This window comes from Symsagittifera roscoffensis, chromosome 7 (genome assembly GCF_963678635.1).
Source record: "Symsagittifera roscoffensis chromosome 7, txSymRosc1.1, whole genome shotgun sequence".
Taxonomy (NCBI): domain Eukaryota; kingdom Metazoa; phylum Xenacoelomorpha; order Acoela; family Convolutidae; genus Symsagittifera; species Symsagittifera roscoffensis.
In genome coordinates this window covers 46,342,692-46,352,115 of record NC_087068.1, presented here as the reverse complement: position 1 = coordinate 46,352,115, position 9,424 = coordinate 46,342,692, and positions in this window count along the sequence as shown.

Here is a 9,424-nt window from a genome sequence, read left to right as displayed (position 1 = left end):
AAAAAATGTTTATCATGCCATTTTCATAGAATGGAAATCATTTGATAAAAGTTTTTCGTCAAAAAAAATGAAAAAATGGGCCGAATTGATCTAATTTAATCAGAAAAACGAATCAAGCTCACTTAAATTTGCCAAAAAAACTCTTTTTAAAAGGTTTTCCTCAAAAAAAATTCAATGAAAAAATTTGCTTATCATACAATTTTCATGAATGGAAATCCTATGATAATCCTATGAATCATTTTTTCCATAAAACTTATGCATGGAATTGTATGATAAGCATCTTTTTGTATGGAATTGTATGATAAGCATTTTTTTTGTATGGAATTGTATGATAAGCATTTTTTTGTATGGAATTATTTGATAAGCATTTTTAGTAGGGAATTCAACCCGGGTAATGAGAACTTTCCAAAATTGTGTAGGTTTTGACAAACTACTGAATCCAGCAGGTGTGACCAACTAACGGACCTTGCTTTCATCATATTCCCCCCTGACATATAAGGGAGGAAAAAGTTAACAAAAATTGCGATTTCTCAACCAACCAGTAGCGAGCATTTAAAAATATCCAAGAATCTTGGTCAAATGGTGAAAGTTTTGACCAATTCGTGTATTTTGTAGACTTTGTTAATCGTGCTGAAGCGTACTGAACTGTGCATCAATAGCTCTAGATAACACGTGTTTTTAAACAACCAATTCGACTTGTTTTCTAAATTCAACGAACTCTACTGTTAAAAACATAAAAGTGCCATGATCCTTTAAACTCGGGAATGCAAACGTAATAACAGAACTAAAAATGAATCTGCTTATTATTGGCCCCCGTCCAAATCACAAACAAATTGGTGGAAAAAAGATGTGAAATGTCCAAAAAGTGCACTGAGGCAGCCCAATTGTGTCTGTCAGACGAAAATGCTCTGGTTTCTAAATGGTTTCACTGGGAAGTAGCTCAACTGGCCTATAACGGGCTCAGATTCAACCCAAACAATACAGAGTGCTGCGATATTTTAATAGATTTGTTCACAAAAGAGAGGCAAGAGTCTGAAGAAAATAAAGCATGTTATTCGAGCGAAGACGAGAAAGCAGTTCTATTGCATTTAGTGGAGAAAGATCAGAAGATATTTCCCGAATTTGAAAAATGGATGAAAAAATTTGGTCATGAACTTCGGAAATAATTCAAAGAGAGGTCAAAACTGAGTCCTAAACAACTAGATCTATAAATAATGTTTCCATCAATCAGACGTTAGCTTGTCTAGTTTTGTAAAATTAGTGTTAACCTCTAGATTACAATAATGCTTGTTAACCGATTTTTCAATGCTTTCGTTTTTTGAAACACTGCTAAGAAAAGAATTATTCAAAAAAGGAGTTTTGCCCTTTTTTGTTGGGAATTTCAAAGCAAGTGAGGAATAGTTGAGCCAGCTGGCAAGGGCGGATCTAAAGTTTACTCGAGGGAGCGAGGGGATTTTCAAAAAATTTTCGAAAGTTTTGATGACCTTTTTTAAAGGTTGAGAAAATTATTTTTTGGATTACTGTTAAAGTTTCATAAAAGCATATACCAACTGTGTTGAAAAAATTTTTGCTCTCCCACAAAATTATTATATATTGTCGCCAAAGGCGCCTGTAGAGAATTTTTATGGGCAGTGGGCCGAGAATTGATGTCGCACAATAGTACCAAAGGGGCCTATTGGGTGGCGAAGAGCTTAAATGCTTGAGAAGAGGGAGTGGAAGGGAGGCTTTCGACGTCAACCCTCCCCCTCTCTTAATCAAATCGCCCCAACACGAAAGAGTTTGAATGATCAACAATACAGTTCGATCCAAGTGTTTTATACGTATTCGGAAACAACAATGAAATATTTGCAAATATGAACAAGACTGCTGGTATCAGGGCGACACCTGAGTTTTCATACTGCCCTTTAACATCTCTGAAGGAGAGTTCGGTTTGAAAAAAAGTGACGAAAGTTTCAACAAAAAGATAAGAATAGACCACACAAGCAAATTTAGGGGGGGGGGGGTAGCGGACGCCCCCCTCCTCAGGGATTCGACCCCCTCCCTCCTTTGTACTATTTTGAGATATCCATTTTTGGCCTAAAGTTTTCTAATGGCCTCTTCGGCGCCAAAATATACCAATTTTGAAAGGGTAGCACGCGCCGAAAAAGCGCAATTTTTTGGTCAAAATTTTCCAAAAAATGCCTAAAAACGCCTGTTTTGGCCTGTTTTTTTTTGAAAAATTTGCCAGCGGCGCAGAAAATTTGGTAAAAATGGGGTCTTTATAGTGATTGTGAGAGCTCAAAAAATCAACTTAGTCGACCTAATAAAAGGTCAAGAAACTTTTCGAAAATCCGCCCCCTTCGAGAAAATCATAAATCCGCCCCTGATAGACCATATATACTATTTAAGACCATTTATGATAGCATTAAAAAATCCAAATAGCATGCCCTTATTTAATTTGGAACATTTTGAAAGGCGGGTTAAATCTCCTCACAACACAAAATATGGCGTTTTGCTTATCCAAATTTGTCCGAAGTAGCAATTTTTAAACCGCCTTCGTTTCACCAAAAAAGGATCACCTGTGAATTTATTTGTAGATTCAAGCTCAAGACAATTAAGTTTTTCGGTTGATATAACTCATATTGCACAACTTACAGCTTGAGAACTAAGGTGGAAAAAATGTGTTCCATTTTTCTAAAAGCAAGGTGTATTGCAGTAGAAAAGAAGTTAACAAAACGCGAGTTATATTATTAGTATCTTCATTACAATCGGTAACTAAAGTTCAACAAGACTGCTTGTAACAGGGCGAAACCCAAAATGTTCCGAATACTTTTTGAGGTCTATGGAACAGAAAATTCTGAAACAATTAATGGTAAACCAATAAAACGATAAAATGAACTTTGTTTTAGATTTGAGAGTTTTTGTGGAAATTATCCCCCACACGCCATATAAAGTACAATGTGACAGCATTCGCTCCTAGTAACAAATCAATTTTGGCAAATAAGCTTCCTTCAACCAATTTGGAATGAATTCTAATATGAATTGAACATCCGCTTATGCGTTAATAGCGCGAAATATAACGCGCGTTGATTGTCCCAGTTCGGTCAAAATGGTAATCTTTAAACCCCCATAACTTTACAAAAAATAGTCACAGGTGAAATATCTTTGCAAATTTAAGCACATGAGAACAAATCTTTTGAATGATTAAAAAAAATTTGTCACAAATGTTAGTTGAAAAGTCGAAGTTTGGCTGAAAAAAAAAACCACCCCGAGCACAAGTGTTCTGTTACTTTCGTTACGAAAGTCGGAACAAAAGTTTTCAGAAGAAAACCTACTTTAGATTGACAGAAAAATAAAATACTGCTCAATTTCTACTTTGGTAGAACAAAATAGTGTGTTTTGACAGCGAGCTGATTTCCAATGTACACTGTCTCTGAAAATTAAAGGGCCTTGATGTAAAACTCAACGCTAGTACTAACACAGGTTGCTAACGACTTATAGTTTCAAACATGTATTTCAGTTGCAGAATTTCAGCGAAATAAAAAAATATTCATTGATTGAGTTCTATAAAATTGGGTTAGTTTCATTTAAAAAATCGTTCAACAACTTTTATGAATTTCAAAGAGTTGTAGAGAACCGTTTGGTAAACTGTTTTGTCTTTGAAACTCGACAATCGAAAATTTTTCAAGAGTTGATATTTTTCTATTGTCTCTTTGAGACCATTAACGTTTTTCAACCTGTCTGATATGTTTATATGGTTGCTCTAAGCTTTCAGGAAGTTATTTGCAGCTCGTTTCTACTTCGACTGGCAAATTTGCAACCTAAAAAAAGTTCACTCCATTGCAGTATCATTCTGGTGCATTGTCTTGGATATAGATTGTGAAAGAATATAACAATCAACTTTTTTAAGAGATGTAACTCACCATTTTGTGCATATGCATGTTTTTTTTAATCAATGGACATAAAAATCATACCAAAAAAATGGTGATATCTCTAATATAATTGATCGAAATAATTTAAATAATTGTGGAAAGGTAAATTATCAACCGATGATTATTCCCTCGTTTTTTTATGAACGCAAATCTGGTTAGACTTTTGCGAAAAAACTCCTCCAAAATGATGGCAAAACTTAAATTCCGCATTCTTTTCTATAGCAAATCTAAATGGAATTACATGGAATTTTTTGCTGTAGATTTGTAAGATTTTTTTCTTTGATATTTTATATTGCAAAAATTGCAAGAATCTTTTTGCAAGGCTTTGCATCTCTTTCAACAAGATGCTGTATAATATATTGATTTCGGGCAAACAATTTAGTTAGCAGTTCTCGATTTTCCCAAATATTCGATTTTATGCAAACTTGCTACTAGTAAAATAAAAATCACCATAATACTAAATAAAGAAAAAAATGAAGAAAAAAAATTAAAATATGCCTTAATTTCTAATCCAATTTAATTGCCTTCTTACAAATTCATCGAATCACTTGATAGCTTCAGTTTAAAAAAAACGAAACCAGTGTTTGACTTGCACAACTTTTTTAGAGATAGCCTCCATACCACTAAGATGACAAACATTAAATGTTTTATTCTTATATCAACAGTTTTCTGAAAAAAAGAAAAGAAAAGTGTTGAGTTGTTCGTCTGCATAACGTTTTTTAGCTGCATGAATTTTTCTTGTTCTTTAACCATCATGGTTATACTCAAGAATGCTAAAATCTTTTGTATGTAAAATGACTACCTAAGAACTGAAAAAATGAATTAAGAATCACTTGAATTGAAATGTTTCCTTTCTGTTCACTTAAAAAACATCACAAAGTATTTTGCACTTTGATTAGACATGAACTAACAGGTAACTAAAAAAGAAAGACGATCAAAATTGAAAAAAAATTAAAACCTAACTCACATCATTCTCTAATGCAGAAAATCTTTTTACATCCATGTAACTGAAGGATAACCATAATAACATTCATACTCCATTCTCCCTTCACCCAATGGGTGACAGAAATTTTACACAAAAAGAATCAAAACTACTAAAATCAATCATGGAACTCATGAAGGATATGTACATATGCTCTAGAGTTAAGGTTAATTTTGAAACATTTTACGGTTTACTAGCAAATCGTACAGTTTTCAACGGAATAGATGATTACGAGTTCAACGCTACCAAAATTTTGACTAAGTAAAAGACTAACTAACTTTTGATGTCCGAACGTGTGGCAAAAAATGCTATAAAAATAGCGTCGTCTTTCAGACTTAATTTTGAGTTTGAAAGAGTTTCTAAGCGTTCTTGAATACCTTATAGTATAAATCAGACTCTGCACTTGTTTCTGCAACTAGCAGTGAGAGTTTCTCGATCAGTTGATCTCATGGATGTCTTCAAAATCTGCGTAAACTGAACCGGTCACAATCATCAATGGGTTCTTTGAGGATCCTGGTGAAGGTTTAAAATCTATCATGTTGGATATCAATCATTTGTGGTGTGCGTGGAGTGGTCGGATAGGAGGGGGAATTTGTTGTGAAAGTGCCTTACGGAATGGTTCGAACAGTGGTTCGTAAAAAAAGACTCAAGGAGGTAGTAATTTTATAACAATTTTGAATTTGCGTAAAAATCTGTGATGAGTCTGAGAAGTTTTTTCATTTATGACTATCCTTTTCATCTATTGTCAATCCTTTTCTCCCTGCTGAAATAGAAATTTTCTATGATCCAGAAGTTGACTGAAACGAATTAAGTTCTTTTTGTTTTTCCGACCGAGAAGTTGTTAGATTATATTATTTCAAACAGGGGTAACGATGAGACGTAGAGATAAATTTGAAAGCAGGAAAAAAGTAAAAAAAAGAATTTTTGACAGATCCAAAAGTACGCAGTTGTTTGTAAACTTTTCAGAGCGAAAGTGATAGAAGAAAATTTTAGAATTATTGTGAACAACATCCGTTGGGCGTTCAAAACTTTTTCATTTTTTCTAACCGAGTGTTGTCTTTTATTTAAAAGAATAGAGTTCTTTTCTCTCTTCTTTTTAGTGCCTTATTTTACAATTATTTTTTGTAATCTTGTTGATTGTTTTTACCACAAACTTGCTCTTGTAATGTGGTATATGTTGGTAGGGCTTTTCCGAAAGTCCTAAAGTAAATTGTTAAATCTGATGTCTTTCCCTGCGATGTGGCGATGTTTACAGTTAAAAGGTAAGATTTGATTCACCCAACGGGTTTTATCTACTCTGCTGTAAAGTCTGATCTGTAGTGATAACTCTAAAATGTTCACCGACACCAACAATTCCATTCGTCAATTAATTCATCTCATGGGCGTTTACAAATCTAGATGCATAACTATTTTTATCCAAGAACTTTTGTCCCGTTTTTTAAAAGTCTGATTTTCTCTTTATTTCAAAATGGTTGTTTTTGGTGATATTTAGGATGCTTTTTTATGGGTTTTTGTTGCAATTGTAAACGGGATATTTTAGTTACGGACGCGAATAGGAACAGAAAATTGATAGATAGGGAAGAAAATTTATGTAATGGTTTAATGACTCACAGAGCGAACGTAATTCAGAGATTTTTTTTGAATTGGGATAGTTTTTGATTGACTCTGCTTTTGCGACCAATGGTTACTTTCTTTTTATTCTGAACTCCTGAACGGCAAACATTCAGATTTTTTTCTTAGTAAAACGCTTGTGTTTATCCTTTCACTGCCCAATTCAGGTTGTTTACTGTGCCTAGAGTTTTCGTTAAACTGATTTGTATTTTTAAAATCATGTTGAAGCAAAACAAATGCGATCTATGTAGCAGTTTGTAAACGATATTTTTTTCTAAAAAAATTAAGACCGAGACTCGTTCGAGACCGGGAACGCCATGTGCATAAAAACCAAGTAGACAACGTCGATGTTCAATATGCTATATTCTTTTTGTTTTGAAAATCTGATCGGTTAACATTTTAAATCCCAAGTCAATTGTAATGACTCGTTTTTTTTTCTAGTCATCACAATCGGACTAATAAAAACAGTCTCGTCACATTTAAATAAAGTGATAATAAGTCCGTAATTTCCATTCGTTTCAGTTCGTTATTTACACCATCCGACAAATGTAAGAAAATTGTTCTACTTTTTGTCCACCGATTTGAAAAGGGTGTAAAAATGTGTTACTTTTTAATTGAACCGGTTTTTTTTCTTGTGAAGGACTTTTTGAAAATTTTTAAAACATGAAATTGCATCAGATTATACAAAACTTTTACAGGGATATGGTGGAGTCATATTGTTGAGCAGTTGCAGACATTGCCTCTGCGCTATTTCGATCCCCAACTTTGTCGGGTTGTCCTTGCCCAGAATGATTCTTTCCGTTCTCGAAGGTAAGAAAATGGGAATCTATTTGCTTTTTCATCCATTGGATTGAACTCAAATCATAATTTTGCCAATATTTTAATGATGTTATTTGTAAAACCAAAATAGATAGCTAGTATATTTTTCTCGACGTCAAGGTCGTACAACTTTCAATTTCGGTTTCATCAATTTTTCAATTCATTGATCATGTTCTTTTTTCAGAATTTCCAAAGTTTACAGTATTATCCCTTCTAGTCCTACTTTCATTAACTTCCTTCTTCATTTCTAGACCATTATTTTTTTAAATTGATCTGAAGTACCGAGTAGTCGTCATCGTCACTTCTCCTTTCTTCGTTTAATTTTTCTGTGGTCACCAATTCTTCTGCAGTCACAATTTCTAAAGGATTATATGACAATTCGACTATTTAAAGCTTTTTCTACAGTATTTACAGACGGTTTTTTCAGTTTCAATTTACAAAACAATTAACATCGATATTAAATTATATTGACTTCCATGAAAACACCTTTCTCACGTTACTCACGTTACTTAATTTTCTTTGGCCGGAAAAAAATTAGATTGCTTTTGATGATGGCATTTCTAGATTTCATACAGGAGTTTATGTTTTGATGTTCAGGCTGAGTTCTTTTCTTTTTGAAAATAAAATTTGAATTTTTGTACGTTTTAACATGGGTACTTGATTCGCGATGTTAATTTCAGGTTATTAAACTATTTTTTTAGTGAATGGTCACTTGATTAAAAGCACAAGCCCTAAATTTAGAGTTTCGAAAAGGAATCCCGTTGGAGCAGTTTTTCACAATACAAATTAAGACGGCTCGTATCCAGTCTTGATCTGAAGCTTCTCTAAATGCATATTCTGTCTAGGATGGAACTGCTACCTAAATTTGCTCGTAGAGTTTTCAGAAATTCAGATTATCAAGGTCCAAGTTTTCTTTAGCGATGATTATTGAAGGAAACTATTCAATCCAAGTTTTACATTGGCAGTTCTACAGGATGATTTGACAAAAAATTAGATGTTTTCCGCAGATTTAAAATAATTGACTTCGCCATATTGAACAATGCTATTACCACTGGTATGTAAAATGTCTATCAAAATTTGAATAGAAAAAAATAAGATTCGTGTAAAGTAAAACCTTTCCTTTTCTTTTCACTGGCAAAAGTGTCACAAAGTTCATTGGACTTCAAGTAGACTTGCGTATCAACATTTTTTCACTATGTCAAGAGCAGGAAAATAGTATCGTAATAGCACTGAGCAATAATCATACTTATTCAGCCTCTGTGATTTGCTCTTTGAAGCATGCAGCGCTGAATCATTGATAGCTCAGTAAATTCTTATTCAAAATCTTGACTGTATAACTTCGTGCCTGTGGCATAAAGATGTAGAGGAATGTAGAGGACAAAAATGTTAAGAATGTTAAAATTCGGAGAAATTTATAGAGAAGTCACTTCCCATTTTTTGGTTAAAAAAAAGAACATGATTGGGTTTCACTCGATGTCTTCCGATATCACGCGATGTCATATCACGAGATCAGATCGTGAAACGCAGTTAACTTTCATTTTATTTAGAAGGTGATTTACTACTATTATAACGCTCTTTTATTAAACTGTTGATTAAACCTAGTTTTGTGGCCAACGTGTGAAAAGTTATGGGCCTAGCTGCCAAGATACGTGTCAGAAGTCAAGATTGACTGATTTCACCAATATTTTGAGAGAGGAAAGGATAAATTGGTGACATAGATATCGAGAGTCACACAAAAGACAATCGAGGATAAAAGTCACAAAGAAGATAGTGAACTGGCAGATAGATAACAGAGCAAAACAAAGAGTCATTGAAACAAGGCATTGAGACAATTCAGTGATCAGTGAAGTCTGGAGTCACAAGGAAAGCTGAAATCATACAAGAGAAAGAGAGAGAGAGAGAGAGAGAGAAAGGAAAGAGAGAGGGAGAGAAAAAGTGATAGATAGAAACTGAGAAACTGTTCAATTTGATAAACTCATATGATGTGGTGTTTTTTATAAATTTGTAGATATTTTGTTGTTGCTTAGGTGGACCATGATCTGTCGCTACGAGATCTGAACTCGAACCTGCTTTTAAGAAGAGAAATTCCACAAAAAAGCGC